The sequence below is a fragment of the Bufo bufo genome, chromosome 10 (assembly GCF_905171765.1).
Source record: "Bufo bufo chromosome 10, aBufBuf1.1, whole genome shotgun sequence".
NCBI classification, from domain to species: Eukaryota; Metazoa; Chordata; class Amphibia; order Anura; family Bufonidae; genus Bufo; species Bufo bufo.
The window spans coordinates 67,356,190-67,379,087 of NC_053398.1; positions in this window are offsets into that span (position 1 = coordinate 67,356,190).

A 22,898-nucleotide genomic window follows, 5' to 3' on the forward strand; every position below is an offset into this window, starting at 1 on the left:
ACCGGATCTGTTCAGATAAGATTCTGCCGCTTATATTATCCAGAAGGAAGCGGTTTTTACTGAACCTTGCCAGATCCAGCAAAAACAAAGATGTGAAAGTAGCCTAAGATGGTCGCACATTTCATCTTTCAACCGCCTCCTGAGCTGTGATAGGAAGAGCATGGACACGCCCCCTTAGCTGAGGCAGAAAGGACATGCCCCTGAGCTGCCAGCTTGATACAAGTCTAGCAGATCAATGAATGCGGAGATCTCTGGATCCATGTGAGGTACAGGGCTGGTTCTAGCTTTGTTAGAAAGAGGTTGTCATGTACTATATTATGTCATTTCTACATTAGTCATTGGATAACCCCTTTGAGAGTTATGAATTTCTTGTCACATTCATGTCCTACCAGCCTCAGACGTTAGGTGTGCAGAAACGGCTGTAGTACCAGCAGGTACCAGAGTGACTAGGACCATGACGGTACATTTAAAATCTGTTTTTCAGATTAAATTGGTATTCCAGTTATATCTAGTTATCCCGTATCCATAAGGTAGTGGATAACTACAGGGTGGTCCATTAAAAAGTAGCCCGCCTCCAGCGATAGTATGACAAGATGAACGAGCAAGTGGATTGTTTTTTTTAATTACTCACAAGTCACAAAAAATGCTGAAAGTGGTCCCTGTTCACATCTATGCATCTTTGGGCACGTTGGATTACGTCGGCTGCTTGTACATCTTCAACAGTGATGCTGCAGAAAAAAACGTGTCCTGCTTTTTCCAACAAGATGGGGCAACATGCCGCACCTCATGGAACTCTCTGGGAGCAAGGGGTTATGGCCACCATGTTTCCCAGACTTGTCCACATGCAATTTTTATCTGTGGAGAAATTTTAAACAGAAAGTGTCCACTAACCATCCACATCCCCTGGATGAGCTCAAGGAGAACATCACAAACACCATCCGCAGGATCAAAAGCAGTATCAGCCAACATAATCCGATGTGCCCAAAGGTGCACAGACTGAACGGGGACCAGTTTCAGCATCTTTTGTGACTTGTGGGTAATAAAAAATAAAAAAAATCCACTTGCTCTTTCATCTTGCCATACTATCGCTGGAGGCGGGCTATTTTTTCGTTGGCCACCCTGTATTAGATCCTGATGACCTGTCCTCAGGATAGATCATTAAAGGGTTTGTCTGGGTTCAGAGCTGAACCCGGACTTACCCATAATTTCACCCAGGCAGCCCCCCTGATGTTAGCATTGGAGAATTTCATGCTCCGATGCTCTCCCATGCCCTGCACTGGATCTCGCAGGACAAGGGCTCTTTTATTTACAATAACACTCCAGAAAATGCTTGGACTGCTCCGATGCTCATATCAGGGAGGCTGCCTGGGTGAAAATGGGGATATGTCGGGTTCAGCTCTGAACCCAGACAACCCCTTTAATATCAGATTGGAAGGGTTCAACTCCCGTTCAGCTGTTTCAAGAGGCCATGGTGCTCCAGCAAGTGCTGCAGCCTCGTCCTAGGACAGTGACCTCACGTGGTCTAGGCGCAGCATAGCTCCATTCAAGTTAATTGGGCTGGGCTGCAATACAAAGCACAGCCGCTATCCAATGGACAACGCTGTGCTTAGTGAGCTATGAGGAGGCCGCGGCAGGTGGGCTTTGATGGGGGTGATTAGTGCTGAAATGGACACCACCAATCACTCCCCAGTTAGCCATGCGATTAGTTGTGTGTCAGCTGTTGACTGCCTAGCACTGATCAGTATGTACATCACTTTCTTCCGTGCTCATTTTTTGTCACTGTCTTTTTATATACACTCACCTAAAGAATTATTAGGAACACCATACTAATACGGTGTTGGATCCCCTTTTGCCTTCAGAACTGCCTTAATTCTACGTGGCATTGATTCAACAAGGTGCTGATAGCATTCTTTAGAAATGTTGGCCCATATAGATAGGATAGCATCTTGCAGTTGATGGAGATTTGAGGGATGCACATCCAGGGCACGAAGCTCCCGTTCCACCACATCCCAAAGATGCTCTATTGGGTTGAGATCTGGTGACTGTGGGGGCCATTTTAGTACAGTGAACTCATTGTCATGTTCAAGAAACCAATTTGAAATGATTCGAGCTTTGTGACATGGTGCATTATCCTGCTGGAAGTAGCCATCAGAGGATGGATACATGTTCTCATTCTGTTTACGCCAAATTCGGACTCTACTATTTGAATGTCTCAACAGAAATCGAGACTCATCAGACCAGGCAACATTTTTCCAGTCTTCAGCAGTCCAATTTTGGTGAGCTCGTGCAAATTGTAGCCTCTTTTTCCTATTTGTAGTGGAGATGAGTGGTACCCGGTGGGGTCTTCTGCTGTTGTAGCCCATCCGCCTCAAGGTTGTGCGTGTTGTGGCTTCACAAATGCTTTGCTGCATACCTCGGTTGTAACGAGTGGGTATTTCAGTCAACGTTGCTCTTCTATCAGCTTGAATCAGTCGGCCCATTCTCCCCTGACCTCTAACATCCACAAGGCATTTTTGCCCACAGGACTGCCTCATACTGGATGTTTTTCCCTTTTCACACCATTCTTTGTAAACCCTAGAAATGGTTGTGCGTGAAAATCCCAATAACTGAGCAGATTGTGAAATACTCAGACCGGCCCGTCTGGCACCAACAACCATGCCACGCTCAAAATTGCTTAAATCACCTTTCTTTCCCATTCTGACATTCAGTTTGGAGTTCAGGAGATTGTCTTGACCAGGAGCACCCCCCTAAATGCATTGAAGCTGCCATGTGATTGGTTGACTAGATAATTGCATTAATGAGAAATAGAACCGGTGTTCCTAATAATTCTTAAGGTGAGTGTATACTTATGGGGATCATATATATATATATATATATATATATATATATATATATATATACAGTACAGACCAAAATTTTGGACACACCTTCTCATTCAAAGAGTTTCCTTTATTTTCATGACTATGAAAATTGTAGATTCACACTGAAGGCATCAAAACTATGAATTAACACATGTGGAATTATATACATAACAAACAAGTGTGAAACAACTGAAAATATGTAAAGAAATGAAGGTCAGTCAGTCAGCCAAAAAATTGGGAAAACTTTGAAAATAAGGGCTATTTGACCATGAAGGAGAGTGATGGGGTGCTGCGCCAGATGACCTGGCCTCCACAGTCACCGGACCTGAACCCAATCGAGATGGTTTGGGGTGAGCTGGACCACAGAGTGAAGGCAAAAGGGCCAACAAGTGCTAAGCATCTCTGGGAACTCCTTCAAGACTGTTGGAAGACCATTTCAGGTGACTACCTCTTGAAGCTCATCAAGAGAATGCCAAGAGTGTGCAAAGCAGTAATCAAAGCAAAAGGTGGCTACTTTGAAGAACCTAGAATATGACATATTTTCAGTTGTTTCACACTTGTTTGTTATGTATATAATTCCACATGTGTTAATTCATAGTTTTGATGCCTTCATAGTCATGAAAATAAAGAAAACTCTTTGAATGAGAAGGTGTGTCCAAACTTTTGGTCTGTACTGTATATATGTGTGTGTGACACATGAAGACACTAAAGACTATGAAGGAGATAAAAAAAAAAAGCTTCTGTGTAATTTGGTGCACAGTAGGAAAAAATCTCCTGCTTAGTGAAAAGAGAGAGAAGAAAGAAAAGTAAGAAAAAACACAAAACATAAGGCATGCAAGCTCTACACATAGATAGGATGTTCGGGTTAGACTGTCATGCCCCACTCTGACGATGTGCGGAGGTCAGCCAGGATTGCAGCACAAGTCTAGTATTTGTTTTGATGCTGTGCTGGATCCGCCTCGCATCAGGTGCACTGGGTGGAGTCATTAGTTTAAATAGTCTCCAGCTAAGGTGCTCTGAGCGGATATACTCTTCATTGTGGTCTTGGAAGCTAGAAAGGAAGGTTGGCTGTTTGTTCCTGTTCTCAGCAGATAAGTGTCTTTGGTTGTTTATGTCATCTATCCCATCCAGGTTCTGTGCGAGCTGGCAGCTCCTTTCTCCCCACTTCACCATCTCAGGGAGTTCAGGGTTCTGTTAGCATAGGCTGGTGGACACAGCAAATCTACCATCAAGATTTGATCTGTGGGCTGAGCATTGTAGGGAAAGAGGTCAGGGATTAATTAGGAGGTGACCCTTCCCCCGTCTCTCGTCCAGAGCCTGGTTGGTGTGTTATCTGTTTAACTGTGCACGTCTGCCGTGACAGACCTTTTACTGGGCTAACCCCGCCCTCCATGGCACATGGCTGCCGAGTAATATTACAGATAGGCAGGTACATTCCACCTCATGCCTTGACCAATAGAAGTACTTTTTATAGCTGGAAGGTACACATTTGCACATTTCCTGAGAGTGCCGGTGGGTGGAGCTCAAACACTCACCATCCACTACCACACCCAGAACATGCACAAATGCTGCCAAATGAATCAGCCCTTTTTTTAAACAAATGTGGCCCTAATCGGACATCTATTTAATCTGGTACAAATATGCTACTGACCCAAAATGAACCTCTGTTCGATATGGTTCCGAAAGGGGGAATCAGTCCCTGAGGAAGGTCTTTTAAAACAGGGTCGACCAAGAAAGGTGATATAGCATTCACATGGACACCAGTCCCACCAACCAATGTTTCATGTTGGGGCGCCCATGGTTCAGTGTGACCGGCGTCAGCGTGCTATACCCCACCCTTGCTGATGAGGACCCGCTGGTAGCTTTCACTAAGAACATTGCTCTCAGAGCCATCAGCCATTAGATCCCCCTCAAACCAACGGTGGCGGCTTTCACATGGAAAGTAGGAACCAGAGTGCTGATCTATAGAATTTCCCTTGCAACGACCTGACCCGATCACGCTCTCATAACCATAATCAGCTCAGACCTTACACAGGGAGGCATATACAAAATAAACCTACATATCATTCCTAAGCTAAAAAGAAAGTCCACTATAGTCATCCTATGCTTAATAAAACTTTCCACGACAGTTCCCTCCTCTCTGTAATATGTCCCCTGTGTTCTTTGAATCTCTTGCTGAATCTTCGGTTTCCTCAACTTGCCCTCGTCGATTGTAGTGCTCCTTGGGTGTCATTGCCTCCATGATGATGCTCCATCCTTCGGTTCGATTCTTCGGGGAGTTGTCTCTGAGGGAGGTCCTGATGTGGTAAGGTGTGGCGTGGCGTGGCGATGAACATTTAGTTGGACATCCTTTCCATCAAATACATAGGTTGATCCATGGTATATCCGGGAGCTGCGATGAGGATGGATTATCTGCACGTGACTGGGAAATCCAATCGATCAAACAGCAGGAGCATCTCACCAGGATATATATGATAAAGAGAAAAACAACAACATGAGGATATATACTCCTATCTCCTTCAACCAGTTACTTATGGAAAACAGGAAATCTTTAAAACCACCCAAAGCCGTGAAAGGATTCCATCCCTCATTAGCAATAGCCCTAGCTCTCATCCCTCATTTACAGTGACCTTATCCATATGGGCCTGGACTTTATCACTAGTATCTGCGATCCAAGTACAGCAGTCCTCTCCTATAAACTCACAGAAACCCCCCCTTAGAAGCTAAAAGATAATCCAACGCCATCTATTCCTGTAAGACGAGGGTTGGGTTGATGCACCTGTTGGCAAAGGAAACAAGAGTGAAATATCATCACAATCAATGTTTAATTTCTCAATCAGTTTTGCCACATATTCCTCTTGTATCTGCTGCAAGTCTCTAGGCATCAGAATTAATGGACTCATTGTCCATGGGATTGGAAAGGGTCTCCCCATCCAAATACTACTCCTCCCTTTGACCATAGACCGTTAGCGTCTTTGGTCAACCCTTGAATCTCCTAGTTCAAAACCCTTAATGTTTGCAGCCCTTGCATATATTGTTCTACTGGGCTGTGCAGACTGTACAATAGGCTGATTAGCATGCTCAGACAAAACCTGTTCCTCAGGTTCTGTAAAGCCAGGAACCTGTGGTAGAGTCAAGTGTGCGCATATCTCATCATCTGCTACTGTTGTTAACTTGGTTACTACAGGGTACAATGACACATATGGGGGTGGGACAGGAGTTGGAGTCCACAAGTTTTCATATACATTTTGTTCCAGTGAGGGTCTCCTTTGTACCATGAAAAAGTGTCTATGTCATTCAGACATAGGCCCTTGATCATGGCCATATGAAAGTCTGAAAAAGACCCTTCTTTTGGGAACGGGTCAGTACTAGGGTTGTCCCGATACCGATACTAGTATCGGTATCGGGACCGATTCCGAGTTTTCTCGGCGGTACTCAGCCGCCGATACCCCGCCCCGATACATAAATAGAATACTTTTTTTTTTTTTTTACATCAAGCAGGCTGGTGAGCGGTGCATAGAGGGGGCAGTGAACGGCAGCTGAGAAGGGGTGGAGAGAGCCGGCAACGATAATTATTGCTGGTATGTGACTGGGTATTACTTACTGCATGGGTGTCATGCGGCCCGCAATGAATATTTTTGCGGCCCGGCAAAGATGCAGCATCGGGAGAGAGGAGGGGCTGGAGTCCGTAACTAGGGGCGGGGCCCGGTGCAGTCACTGTACTCTTACACCGGGCCCCGCCGCTCACCAAAGTATTTATAAACGTGAATCCTTATCCTGTTATTAAGTTGAACTAACGCTGCCCTCTCCCATGTTCCCATGTTCCCCTGTATCCCCCTGTAAGCTTCAATAGCAGGCAGAGCAGACGGCAGCAGTAACGTCACTCACTGACGTAGAGCGCCTGCTCCGCCCACTTTATGAATGAAGCAGGCGGAGCAGACGCGCGACGTCAGTGAGTGACGTTACTGGTGCCGTCCGCTCTGCCTGCTATGGAAGCTTAAGTAAGTGCTGTGGGGATACAGGGGAACATGGGAGAGGGCAGCGTTAGTTCAACTTAATAACAGGATAAGGATTCACGTTTATAAATACTTCGGTGAGCGGCGGGGCCCGGTGTATTGGGGGACACTGTTATGAGGGGGATCTGTGGATGACATATAGCAGTGTCATCCACAGATCCTCCCCATAACAGTTCCATCCACAGATCCCCTATAACAGCACCATCCACAGATCCCCCACCAAATAACAATGCCATCCTCAGATCCCCCCACCCCATAACAATGCCATCCACAGATATCCCACCCCATAGCAGTACCATCCACAGATCCCCATAACAGTGCCATCCACAAATCCCCATAACAGTGCCATCCACAAATCCCCATAACAGTGCCATCCACAGATCCCCCATAACAGTGCCATCCACAGATCCCCCATAACAGTGCCATCCACAGATCCCCCATAACAGTGCCATCCACAGATCCCCATAACAGTGCCATCCACAAATCCCCATAACAGTGCCATCCACAAATCCCCATAACAGTGCCATCCACAGATCCCCCATAACAGTGCCATCCACAGATCCCCCATAACAGTGCCATCCACAGATCCCCCATAACAGTGCCATCCACAGATCCCCATACCAGTGCCATCCACAGATCCCCCATAACAGTGCCATCCACAGATCCCCCATAACAGTGCCATCCACAGATCCCCCATAACAGTGCCATCCACAGATCCCCATAACAGTGCCATCCACAGATCCCCATAACAGTGCCATCCACAGATCCCCATAACAGTGCCATCCACAGATCCCCCATAACAGTGCCATCCACAGATCCCCCATAACAGTGCCATCCACAGATCCCCCATAACAGTGCCATCCACAGATCCCCCATAACAGTGCCATCCACAGATCCCCCATAACAGTGCCATCCACAGATCCCCCATAACAGTGCCATCCACAGATCCCCCATAACAGTGCCATCCACAGATCCCCCATAACAGTGCCATCCACAGATCCCCCATAACAGTGCCATCCACAGATCCCCCATAACAGTGCCATCCACAGATCCCCCATAACAGTGCCATCCACAGATCCCCCATAACAGTGCCATCCACAGATCCCCCATAACAGTGCCATCCACAGATCCCCCATAACAGTGCCATCCACAGATCCCCCATAACAGTGCCATCCACAGATCCCCCATAACAGTGCCATCCACAGATCCCCCATAACAGTGCCATCCACAGATCCCCCATAACAGTGCCATCCACAGATCCCCCATAACAGTGCCATCCACAGGTCCCCCATAACAGTGCCATCCACAGATCCCCCACATGACAGTGCGTCATCCACAGATCCACAGATCGCCCAAAACGGTCACATGACATTTAAAAAAAGTATCGGTATTCGGTATCGGTGACTACTTGAAAAAAAGTATCGGTACTTGTACTCGGTCCTAAAAAAGTGGTATCGGGACAACCCTAGTCAGTACATTTCATTCCTTTTGTCCATTTACACATATTATCAACCCAAGGATCAGTATAAAATGGACCTAAACACCTCTGGACAAACATTTTTGGACTTTCCCCCCAATTCATTTTTAGGAGACAGTTTCACCATAGAGCGATTTGCAGCAGACTTAGGAACATGATTTTCAGTTCTAAATTTAAACTTCAGTTTCTTTTTGGGATCCTTCTTACCATAAGAATTGCCCATCTTAATTAGCTAAAATATACAGTGAGATCAGCTGAATTTGGAGGTTTATCAAAGGATGATTATGTTTGTGTTTAGTGCAAAAATACTTACTGATAAACCTTATGCTTATCAGTTTATGTTTTTTTTCTTTCTATTTCTTATAATTCAGGCTCATAACTATCGTACTCCTGTATTTATGGCAGATTTTATACCTTCAATTTCAGCATGAACTTGCATACATTCTATACATAATCTATACACAGTCTATACAGTAAAATTCAACCATATATATATATATATATATATATATATATATAACGACTAAAAATGCTTAAAGAGAACCTGTCACCTGGATTTAGTGCACAGAGCTGGGGACATGGGCTGCTAGATGGCCACTAGCTCATCTGCAATACCCGGTCCCCACAGCTCTCTGCGCATTTATTGCGTTAAAAAACAGTTTTGATCCATATGCAAATTACCTGATATGAGTCCTGTGTCCGGAGATGAGTCCAGCGGAAAGGAGCCCAGCACCGCCCCGCGTCCTCCGAATCTCCTCCTTGCTGGCTGACGTCACAGAGCTGGAGCGCCGAAATCTCGCGCATTGCGAGCTAGCGCATGCGTAGTTCATTCCCTGTGCTGATGCCAGTACAGGGAATGAACATGATGCCGACACTGCGCATGCGCTAGCTCGCGCATCGCGAGATCTCGGCGCTCCAGCTCTGTCACGTCAGCCAGCGAGGAGGAGATTCGGAGGACGCGGGGCGGTGCTGGGCTCCTTTCCGCTGGACTCATCTCCGGACACAGGACACATATCAGGTCATTTGCATATGGATCAAAACTGTTTTTTAGCGCAATAAAAGCGCAGAGAGCTGTGGGGACCGGTTATTGCAGATGTGCTAGCGGCCATCTAGCAGCCCATGTCCCCAGCTCTGTGCACTAAATCCAGGTGACAGGTTCCCTTTAAGCAACTATACAGCAATATACAGGTTTAGCAAAGGATATTCGTTGCACACAATACTGTTTTTCAGATTAGGGGACTCCAGACCCCTTTTTTTTCTTGAGGAATATCAGATTCCTGCGGGACTTCAGATCCCTCTATTTCTTTAGGAATATCAGATTCCTCGGGGAGACGCTTATCCAGAGGCGTAACTAGAACTGACTGGGCCCCACAGCAAATTTTTGTACGGGGCCCCCCACACACACTTACACGCTTCTTCACAAACCGCCTCCTCCTGTGCAAACCCCTCTTATATGGCTATTTTGTGACTTTTTGTTTACTGTATTTACTGTCATTTTTAGCACGACTTTGAATTTTAACATTTCCAGTTGCTGACAGAGTTTGTATTCAACTCAACCCCTTTAAAACCTGCGCTGCAATTGTAAGAGACATCTCTGATTTACCTCTACATATCCACAAGTATTTTAGCCTCTGTACCTTTCATACTGCAGCCATGGACGCAGTCATACACGCACTCTCCACATACATGGACGCGGTCATACACGCACTCTCCACATACATGGACGCGGTCATACACGCACTCTCCACATACATGGACGCAGTCATACACGCACTCTCCACATACATGGACGCAGTCATACACGCACTCTCCACATACATGGACGCAGTCATGCACGCATCCTCCACATACATGGACGCAGTCATACACGCACTCTCCACATACATGGACGCAGTCATGCACGCATCCTCCACATATATGGACGCACTCTCCACATACATGGATGCAGTCATACACACACTCTCCACATACATGGACACACTCATACACACACTCAACATATACATGGACACACTCATACACACACTCACCATATACATAGATGCATTCATACATGCGCTCACCATATACATAGATGCAGTCATACACACACTCTCCACATACATGGACGCACTCATACACATACTCTTCACATACAGGGGCGCACTCATACACACAGTCACCACATACATGGACGCACACATACACTCACCTAAAGAATTATTAGGAACACCATACTAATACGGTGTTGGACCCCCTTTTGCCTTCAGAACTGCCTTAATTCTGCGTGGCATTGATTCAACAAGGTGCTGATAGCATTCTTGAGAAATGTTGGCCCATATTGATAGGATAGCATCTTGCAGTTGATGGAGATTTGAGGGATGCACATCCAGGGCATGAAGCTCCCGTTCCACCACATCCCAAAGATGCTCTATTGGGTTGAGATCTGGTGACTGTGGGGGCCATTTTAGTACAGTGAACTCATTGTCATGTTCAAGAAACCAATTTGAAATGATTCGAGCTTTGTGACATGGTGCATTATCCTGCTAGAAGTAGCCATCAGAGGATGGATACATGTTCTCATTCTGTTTACGCCAAATTCGGACTCTACCATTTGAATGTCTCAACAGAAATCGAGACTGATCAGACCAGGCAACATTTTTCCAGTCTTCAACAGTCCAATTTTGGTGAGCTCGTGCAAATTGTAGCCTCTTTTTCCTATTTGTAGTGGAGATGAGTGGTACCCGGTGGGGTCTTCTGCTGTTGTAGCCCATCCGCCTCAAGGTTGTGCGTGTTGTGGCTTCACAAATGCTTTGCTGCATACCTCGGTTGTAACGAGTGGTTATTTCAGTCAACGTTGCTCTTCTATCAGTTTGAATCAGTCGGCCCATTCTCCTCTGACCTCTAGCATCCACAAGGCATTTTTGCCCACAGGACGGCCGCATACTGGATCTTTTTCCCTTTTCACACCATTCTTTGTAAACCCTAGAAATGGTTGTGCGTAAAAATCCCAATAACTGAGCAGATTGTGAAATACTCAGACCGGCCCGTCTGGCACCAACAACCATGCCACGCTCAAAATTGCTTAAATCACCTTTCTTTCCCATTCTGACATTCAGTTTGGAGTTCAGGAGATTGTCTTGACCAGGACCACCCCCCTAAATGCATTGAAGCAACTGCCATGTGATTGGTTGACTAGATAATTGCATTAATGAGAATTAGAACAGGTGTTCCTAATAATTCTTTAGGTGAGTGTATATAGACACCCAGCTTTCCTGCTGTGCCTCTCCCCCATACTCTAATGCCTCTGCACTTGTGCCATGCAGGATAGCAGGGAAGCTGGATGACATTTCATGATATAATTCACCCAGCTTTCCCACTGTACAGCATGTCACATGTGCACAGTCTGGGAAAGCTGAATATAACCCCAGTTCCCCTGCCACTCACATCACTGGTGCAGTTGTGGCAATCCAACTGATGTTCAGCTTGCCGGGCATGGAAGGTTCAAGCTACAGGAATCGCGGGTAGAAAAGGGGGTGGGGCTATTATAGCTCCGCCCACATCTGGCTGTTGCTGGTCAGTGTCCATCAGTAGAACTGAGGAGGGGGAGAGGCGGAGCGATGTCCCTGATGTCAGGTCAGAGGTGCAAGTGCAGGAGAAGTCAGCTGCTCTGACAGGGGCCCGGGGTGACGAAGTACAGTGACTGCTCCCGGGCCCCTTCTGAGCTCGGGCCCCGAAGCAGCTGCTTCCCCTGCTTCCCTGATAGTTACGCCACTGCGCTTATCAGAAGCGCTTACCGGGTTCAAATAATCCACTCTTACAGTATAGGGCAGTAATAATATATATAAAAAATATAGAATCACTTACCCGATACTGTTTTTTGGTGGATCCCACTTCTGACACCAAACTGTTAGCGGTTTTTCTCAGGCAGGTTTATGATGGTTATATGATGAGGCATCAGACCTCCAACCCGTGAATATTTCCCTGTGCAACGAATATCCGGTTTGCTTCTGATCAGGAGATACGACAGCCCAGACTCAACTAAGGTTGTCAAATATCTGAAATCTTTATAAGCACATACTTATAGGGCTTTTTAGGGGTGGGAACATAGTGTGTGACAAGATACATTGAAACTTCATTAAACAATACTGGTATCTGCTATATACAATTACATGAAAAGGGTTATCTTACATATTGAACAGGTTTACTCTACATGCTAATAAGTTGAATAACAAGCAGAGTGTGCTTGGCTTGCATGCTGACCTGCATTCCCTGGACTTTGTGTGGCTGTCATGGCCCATAAACAGGTAGGAACTAGTGTTAGGGACCACTCAAATGAGGCGACCTTGACGTGGTGAGTGGCTTATTATGCTTTGGCCAAAATGTACACCAATGTCTCATCCAGCATGGAGGCAGGGCAGAGTGCTAGATGTAGAGTGCGATCACATTTGCATTTTCCATTTGTATATGTATTTCGCCATAGTGATATGCACCTACATACGGGTTGTGCTGACTCAACCCCCCACAATTTTTCTTTGTAGTATATATTGGAGGCGTGGCGATCTCCATGCAGTCATGCACATCTGACCAGTCAATCTGTCCTGGAGGCTGGTTTTAAAGTCAGTATAAAACTGAGTCTGCTTATATAGAACCTACCAGTAGCCATTTGGCTCCAGGAGAAGTATATGGTGGGCTCAGCATGCATGTTGGTACTTGCATCCCTGGATCCGATGAAAGCTGTAATGGCACCGGACGGGGTTAAAAGCAGAGTGTGCTTGGCTTGCATGCTGACCTGCATTCCCTGGACTTTGTGTGGCTGTCATGGCCCATAAACAGGTAGGAACTAGTGTTAGGGACCACTCAAATGAGGCAACCTTGACGTGGTGAGTGGCTTATTACGCTTTGGCCAAAATGTACACCAATGCCTCATCCAGCATGGAGGCAGAGCAGAGTGCTGGATGTAGAGTGCGATCACATTTGCATTTTCAAGTTGAATAACTTGTCATAGGTTGCTGTCATTGTATGTGAGGTGTGACGTTAAATAGCCTTTTGTTAAGGGAGGCTGCTATTGTGTCCAGCAACTGGCAAAGGGTGTGAGATGTGCTAATTCGGGGTACTGTATTCCACAAGAGATGAGTCTTGTATAATCTATGTCTAATCTGTGATGTATCAAAAGTAAGATTATGAAAAATCCCTTTCACATGTCAACAGTGAATAATCTTATTCACATACAATTAACAGATGCACAAATTTCATTATTAGATAAGGGTCTTAAATTTGCACCAACAACTACTATGGATAAATTTTCAACCTATTTAGGAATTGAGAAATTCATTCGTAATATCTGCTTAAAGAAACATTATATTAGAAACCCAATTACTAGAGAAATTACAGATCCTAACAAGTATATACATACAGAATTAAAAATGAAATCGAAAAAATATCCGAAACAGGAAATAAGTCAGGAAATAGCAACTTTTAAGAAAAATGTGGGGATAGATCTAAGAAAAATTAAAGACAATAGAGTCAGAAATATTCTAACAAAAAAGAAATAGCAATTAAACAATTACAATCTATTAATGAGATTACAATTAGACCAGCTGATAAAGGAGGAGCCATAGTCATTCTTGATACAAATGACTATGAGCAAGAATGTAGGAGACAATTGGATGATAATTCCACCTATAACAAATTGAAAAATAATCTGACAGATATTTACCATAAAGAACTAATTAAATATTGTAATAAGGGTTTGGATAAAGGTATCCTTTTGGAACGTGAATTCAAATATGTAGTACATACACAAAAAATAATTCCCATCTTTTATAGTATTCCAAAGATCCATAAAAATTGTAACAACCCACCCGGTAGACTGATAGTTTCCAGCATCGGGTCTATATCTTCTAATACATAAGTTATTACAGCCAGTTGTAAAAACCATTCCATCTTATATAAAAGACAGTACAGATATCATTACTATACAGGAACAAATAGAATTTGAAGACCATTGGATCTTAGGGACCTTAGATGTAAATTCTCTATACACCATAATAGAACATACACAAGGCTTGAAAGCTCTCCGGGAACAACTAGTCTCCAACAATACGTTACATGAAGATCAGATTTCATTTATATTAGAGGATGTCTAGTACATCTTAACTCATAATTATTTTTTTTATTTAATTCACAGTTTTATGCACAGATGAAAGGAACGGCCATGGGCACCAGGTTTGACCCCAGTTATGTCAATATGTTTATGGCACAATGGGAGAAGGATACCATCCAGCCCAGACTGGGGGCAGACCTGATGCTATGGCGCCGTTACATCGACGATATTATATTCATTTGGCAGAATACAGAGGAGAAACTTTTTTTTTTTTTTTTTTTTTTACAAGAGATCAATACAAATGGAAAGAATTTAAGTTTTACATCTAAGATTAGTAGAACACACGTAGAATTTCTGGATCTGAACATCAAGGTAGAAAACCGGAAAATAACATGCAGTACATATTACAAACCTGTTATGAGGAAAAGCTTTATTCTATACTCAAGCTGCCATCTCCCGAGATGGCTCCTTAATATACCCACAAGTCAATTCAGGAGGATAAAAAGGAACTGTACATCTGAAGGACAATTTGAACAGGAAGCCAGTGACCTTAAACATTAGTTTTTAGAGAAAGAATATCCCAATCAGATACTTGAAAACTCACAAGATAAGATGAGATCTATGAACAGGGCAGATTTCTTTACACCCAAACAAACCAATAAAGGTGAGGAATCTCTCCATATTATCATACCATTTAATTCTTAATACAAAACAGTTAAAAAAAATTATTAAAAAACACTGGCACCATTTATTGGGGGATAAAATCATAGGGCCCATTTTAACTACTAACCCATTGATAACCTACACAAAGCTCTCAAATTTAGGCCTGAAGGTAGCCCCCACGGTAAAAGCAAGGAAAACCACTATTACATCAAACTGGTTATCTTAAAAGGGTTTTTTCAGATGTCGACGTTGCCATAATTGTAAAATCACCAATTTTCCAAAGAATACTATGACAATACAATCTACACAAGGTCCTTTCCAATTGGACATCAAAGATAGTCTTACTTGTAATTCTATGAACGTTATATATTTATTAGAGTGCCCTTGTCATAAACAATATGTAGGTAGGACAAAACGTCCTTTCAAAAAGGAGAATAGCAGAACATATTGCTAATATTAAAAAAGGCAATGAGTTACACTCAGTCTCCAAACACTATAAAGATTTTCATAATAGTGATCCTTCTACACTTAGATATGTAACATTTGAAAAAGTAAAAAGATCTTGGAGGGGAGGTAATCACATATCAAACATGTCAAGAATGGATTCGAGGAGAATATTTATGATGTATAACTCAATCAAAAATTAACAGTATGAAAAAAGACATCCCCCTCCACAGTGTCTTGATGGAACAATAGGGCGAGAGGAGACCTATGGGATTATCTCCTCAGTGTATCATAGGATGATCTACTTCTGTACACCAGAGTCGGCTACTTCTTATTCCCATCACTAACACAATAGAGCAAAGGGACAAATAAACTGACACAGTCATTGTGAGTTTCAGAGCAGAGTTGACCCTTATTGCGTTCATGGATTCACAACATGCAACTTTAATGGGGAATAGAAAAGATGTGGCCTATAAACTCAACCAAAAATTCATGGTTTATAGTTCTCTCTAAACCAAATAGGTCAGAGTGGGGGTCTCCATAGTCCTGGGACCATAGCCCGAAGGAAGGGGGCTAGCCCCCCAGGCTTCTACTGCAGACACAGTGATGGTTCAGTCCGTCACTTGTCTGGCACAAACCCAACACATCACATCACCCAAAGAACACCATCCCCACAATGAAACATGGTGGTGACAGCATCATGCTGTAGGGATGTTTTTCAGCCGCCAAGACTGGTAAACTGGTCAGAGTTGAGGTAAACATGGACAGGGATATTCTTGAGCAAAACCTGTACCACTCTGTGCGTGATCTGAGGCTAGGACGGAGGTTCTCCTTCCAGCAGGACAATGACCCCAAACACACTGCTAAAGCAACACTTGAGTGGTTTAAGGGTAAACATATAAATGTGTTGGAATGGCCTAGTCACAGCCCAGATCTCAATCCAATAGAAAATCTGTGGTCAGATTTTCACACCAGACATCCCAAGAATATTGCTGAACTGAAACAGTTCTGTAAAAAACAAGTTTTATGTTAACGGGGTTATCCAACCCCTAAAATGCTGCACCATACACCCGGGCCCCTCACACACAATATACTTACCTTTCTCTCTGGCACCTGCGTTGCTCCTGGTCCCCGCACGGCCGACGCTACTTCTCCGTGTGCATGGATGAAAACATCTGCTGGGGGGGGGGCTGGCAGCCAATGGCAGGCAGCGACGGGAACGAGCCTCCCTAGGCTAGGGAGGCTCGTCCCCGTTGCCGCCTGCAATTGGCTGCCCCCACCACCGGATGTTTTCATCCGCGCACGGGGAGAAACAGCAGCCATGCGGGGACCAGGAGCGATGCGGGTACAGGGGAGCAAAGTAAGTATATTGTGTGTGAGGGGCCCGGGTGTATGTTGCAGCATTTCAGGGTTTGAGTAACCCCTTTAAGCATTTAACGGAACTGGAATCTAAAGGCTCAAACTGTGGTTTTGTTAGAACATTTAGTAGCAGATTTAGGTCCCGGGGGCATCCTAGATGTTACCAATTGGGTAGACCCGCTGACTGCTTGAAAGAAACTCGAAACCCATGGACTGCCTGCAGTGTCCTGATAAAATAAGGCAGAAAAGGCTGAAACCTGGATTTTCAACGTACTTCCAGCAAGACCTAATTCCTATCCCTTCTGGAGAAATTCCAAAATCAAGTTTACTGGGGCTGAAGAGGGAATATTATTGAAATCTATCTCTCAAAAATCTCTAGCATAAATGGCCACGGTGACTCTTTTCCTTCTCTTTAGGAGGGTAGTTACTAGAGCGTCTGAAAATCTTTTGCTAGTTAGTAGACTCCTTCCAAGTTCCAAGCAGTCAGATGGTTTTTATGCAAGGATGAAGAATTGGACTATGACTCAGCAGGTCTCGGACCTCCAGCAGTACCCAAGGATCTGAAACTGGCATTATCCGGAGCCATGTAAACCAAGCTCTCCTTGCCCAAAATGGAGCAATCAGAATAACCCTTGCCTGATACTCCCTGATTAGGACCCTCGTAATTAATGGAAAAGGAGCAAAAGCATAAGCCAGAGGAGAGTTCCAATTCTGGAGAAAAGCCCATAAGGGGATCCCACTGGATCTAGAAAAAAAAACAAAAAAAAAAAAACTTTTGAGCATTTTTTGTTCTGGGCTGTAGCAAAAAGGTCTATCACTGGAAGACCCCAGAGGTCTGTAATCTTTTTGAAAATGGACTGGTTTAAACTCCATTCGTCCTGAGCAATGAAATGACGGCTGAGAAAATTGGCCTGAAAATTCTCCACTCTTGATATGGACTGCGGAAATTGAAATACACTCCTTCTCTGCTAATGATAAGATTTTCTGCATTAGATTTCTGCATCTTGTACTCCCCTGTCTGTTTAGGTAGGAGACTACTTCTCTGTTGTCAGTCATAATTCTGACATTTCTTCCTCTTATCCTTGGAATGACTCACACCATAGCAAATCTTACTGCTGCTAGCTCTTTCAGGTTGGAGCAACCCTCTTTTAGGTCGCTCTGCCAGAGACACTGAAGGGATAAATCCTGAATATGAGCCCCCCAACCCCAGGGACTCTCATCTGTAGTCAAACTTACAAGGTTCTCTAACTTCCAAGTGACCCCCCTGTATCAAGTTTCCTTTTCTTAGCCACCACGATTAACTCTGAAGGGTCTGATCTGAAATCCTTATCTTTGACTCCAGAGAACTGTTTTCCTCCCAGAAGGATACTGGAGGATTCTGGAGTGCAGTTGTGCCCAGATTATGGCCAGAATACAAGCCATAAGGGACCCAAGATTTGACATTCCCTTTCTCACAGATATTACTGGCTTTCTGTAAAGAGCTAAGATCCTTTCCTGAATACTCACAATTTTTTCTTTTAGTAAAAAACAACTCTGGTTGGTCGAGTGTATGATCAGACTCAGAAACATTTGAATTTGGGAGGGAAGAGTTGCCCCCTATCATAAAATCGTCCAGGTAAAGGATGAAAAGAATATATTTCTCTCTTATGTGACCCCCATTTCTGCTATGATTTTCGTGAAAACTCATGGAGCCATGGATAGGCCAAATGGGAGAGCCTGAAACAGCAGATGTAATAGCTCCCCTTTTATCTTTACTGCCACCCGAAAAAAATTCTGATGTCCCTGATGGGTATATCATAGTAGGCATCTTTGAGATCGAATACCGCCATAAAACACTGGGGAAAAGGAAAATTTATAGTGGACTTTACAGTTTCCATTTTGAATTTCTTGGCTGACAAAAACAGATTCAGTTTTTTTAAATTTATTATCGTCCTGAAGGAGCCGTCCAGCTTCTTCACTAAGAACAGGGGAGAATAAAACCCTTCCTCCTTTTCTCCTTTCCGAACTGGAATCAATACTGATTTTCCTATTAACTTTAATACTTCCTCGTCCATAGCAGATATTCCCCGCGTTGACGATTGGGCTTTTGTTATGAGGAATCTGTTTGGAGGGGAAGAATGAAATGCTAGCCTTAATCCATAGTGAACAGGGTCCAGAATCCAGGAACTGCCTGAGATCTGTGACCAAGCGCGGAAAAAATATTTTAGCCTTCCCCCATTTGACATCTGCCGTCATTGCTGTTCTGGCTTCTTTTTGTCCCCAATGGACTGGCTAAAGAAAAAACCCATTCCTTTTTTCTGGGATCTGTATTTATCATCTCTATCTTTTCTGTCTCCTTCTCTATTCCTTCTAAAGGGACGAAAAGGACAGTTAAATCTACCCCGTGAAGAGGAAAAAAACGGAGACCCCGGAAACCTCCTCTTTTTATCGGCAGCCTTTTCTAATAAATCATCAAGGGCAGGGCCAAAATAGGACACCACACAACTTATTTTTAGATGGAAGATCTCCAACTAAATTCCTAAGCCAAAGGGCAGAGTTTGATAAGGCAGAAGATCTTGCAGGTAATCTTACCGAATCTGATGAGGCAGCGGCCAAAAAATCTGCAGCTTTTTTAATAGTAGGCCGACTAGCAAAAATTTCCTCTCTGGGACATTTATTCTTAATCTGACCTTCCAATTCTAAAAGCCAAACTATGAGGGACGTGGCAGTACATGTAGAATCAATCCCTGGCCTAAAAGAAGAAGTTGAAGCCTCACAGGCTTCATCTTTCTTATCTAATAGGGATCCCATATCATCAAAAGGTAAAGCGGCTTTCCTGGAAACTTTAGAAATTGCGACGTCAATTCTAGGAGCCTTATCCCAGCTGCCACAATCCCCTTCGCTTTTTCCATTCTCCCTTAAAGGGAGTCTGTCACCTGTTTTTCACCAATATAACAAAGAGCACTGCCCCATAGAAGATTGCAGACACATTCCAAGCATACCTGTGTGCACTTTGTGTCTGTATTCCATGTTCAAGAAAAGCACTTTTATTCTGTTGGAAAACAGCTCCCAAGTGCCCAAAGCAAACCAGACTGAAGAGGGGAGGGCTGCTTTAGTTGCTCATATATTGGGATTGGTAGCCACTACAAAATATGAACAAGCTGGCATTCCAACCTTTCAAACAATACCAGAATCATAGCATTATATTCACTATATCAGAAGAAATCATGTCAGGGGTGAAAGCTGTTTTTACTTTCACTTTCATCTGGGTACTTGGGAGCTGTTTTCCAGCAGAAAAAAAGTGCTTTTCCTGGACATGGAATAAAGACATAAAGTGCACACCGGTATGCTTGGAAAGCATTTGCAATCTTGTGTGGGGAAGTGCTCTTCGTTATATTGGTGAAAATTTGGTTACAGACTCCCTTTAATCATAGCAGACACATTTTTATGGACTGGGAACGCCCTCTGCTGCCTAGAATCCAGCCCTCCAAACATAATGTCCTGTACTGACCTTGGTTCCTTAACTTTGTCCATACCATGGTAAATGTTATGGCTCTTAATAATTTATCGGTGTCCTCTAAAGGTAAACACGGTCTACCTCCTTCATTCTCATTTAAATAAGATAGAGGAAATGTCTAAAAACCCATATAAAGCAGAACGTTCATCCTCCTCTCCAGAATCAGAGGATACTAGGTACTCTGCTGTCTCTAGACATCTGCTGTTTTATTCTCTAGAGCAGTGTTTCCCAACCAGTGGGCCTCCAGCTGTTGCAAAACTACAACTCCCAGCATGCCCGGACAGCCTTTGGCTGTGTGGGCATGCTGGGAGTTGTAGTTTTGCAACAGCTGGAGGCACACTGGTTGGGAAACACTGCTCTAGAGCCAGCAGATTTCTTGGTGGTCAGGGTAGAGTTGACTTCTGATCTGACCAGTGCCTGTAGCCATTTAATATAGGATGGGGCAGAGGCGTTTCTAGGTTAAAATATTTGTGGCATGGGCCCCTGATGTTTTCCCCCAGGCCCTGAATGTCCTGCCTGCTAGATACAACTGTATTGCCATCCTCAGGACAGCAATACAATTTAATCTAATGCAGTGGAAGAGCTGAAGGACCTGTGGTGACATCACAGGTCATGTGACCAGCAAAACAAGCAGTGGTTGAGAAGGACCTGCGATGATGTCACCATCATGTGACCAGTGCAGGAGAGGACCAAAGTGAAATGGAGAAGTCCTGGGGGAAGAAGCTGTGGTGATGTCTGCTACATGAGGAGAGGTAGGTGAAGGGAGAGGCAGAGCAATGCTGGGAGTTGTGGTTATTTAACTGGGACTGTATGTTAGGGCTGAAGGGAGGGATGTTATTTACATAGAACTGTGTGTTGAGGTGGCTGGGGAGGGGGGTCATGTTATTTACATGGGACTGTATGTTGATGGTGGCTGTAGGAGGGAGTGATGTTATTAATATGGGACTGTATGTTGGAGGGGGCTAGGGGTGATTTTATTTACATGGCACTGTATGTTGATGGCAGCTGTGGGAGGGGATTAGGTTATTTACATGGCATTGTATGTTGGAGGCGGCTGTGGGAGTAAGTGATGTTATTTAAATGGGACTGAATGTTGAGGGGGTGATGTTTACATGACATTGCATGTTGGAGGCTGGGGAGGGGGTGATATGAAAGAAGTACTGACCAACTGGAGAAGATGATGACAGAGAAGATCTACAGTACATCAGAGGAGACATCACCTGGGAGGCACTGGATGTGACAGGTATGTGCTGCTGTATAGCAAGTACAGCTAAACGCGGTGTGTGGGGGTAGGGGGTGGCGACTTAGAGAACTGGGCCATATTCATTGAGGCTTGGGCCCTGGATCTTTTGAGACCCTAGAAACTCCCCTGGGATAGGGACTCTTCTGCCACAGTCTTATCTATGCACACATGACACCAGGGGCGTAGCTAAAGGCTCATGGGCCCTGGTGCAAGAGTTCAGCTTGGGCCCCCCCTTCTCTCAGTGCTTTGTGACCAGGGACAGGGAAGCACATAGCCTTCATGCTGCCTGAGGCGAAAATTGAAACGGTAACTCCCCACCCTCCATGGCAAATATTTGACCTAACCCCTTACCTCCAGAGGTGTAAATAGACCAGTATGCACTTTCTATAATACCGGTGTCTTATGTGGCACAAGTCTTTTTGGGCCCCCTCAGGCTCCTGGGCCAAGTAGCGACTGCTACCTCTTCACCCCCTATAGCTACGCCCCTGCATGACACATCCTCTTCTGCCAGTCCAGAGAACGCAGATTTACAAAGACTACATTCCTTTTTCTTTTTTAGAAACCACCTTTCTAGGTTTTGCCAAGACTGGAGCGCCTTCTGACTCTTTAATGTTTTTCTCTTCCTCCATAGCCTCACTTCTATGCCACTGAGCTGAGAAGCTGCACCAGTTGCTGAAAACGCCTGAATTCCCGGCCAGCATGTCAGCAGAAAGCACTTCTCATAGGCGCCCCATGCTGACATCACATCTGGCGTCGCACTCTGATGTAACCTTCCCCGGCCTTACTCCTTTGCCGGAAGTTCCTCCTCCTCTCCCCCACCCCCCTCGATGCAGCCAGACACACTGCTCCCAACACACAAAATGCTCCCTCCAGAGACTTGCTGTGTCTCTGCCCGTCACCCCTCTGCATCAGTGATACCGCTTTTTCCTGACCCGGAGACTGCAGGTATGCCAACCAAGCAAAGAGCACTCACAGGGGGAGAAGATCCAGGATAGTATTCACTGCAGGCTTCCCCAGAGACAGGAAACCATACTGAATTGGGAGGAGAGTCTCCTTTTTAGGCTCCATTCAGACGTCCGTAACGTGTTTTGCAGACAGCAACAGTGTGCGTTTCGCATTTTGCGGACCGCACATTTCCGGCACTAACAGAATATGCCTATTCTTGTCCGCAATTGAGGACAAGTATAGGACATGTTCTATTTTTTTCGGGAACAGAATTGCGGACCCGGAAGTGTGGGTCCGCAATTCCATATC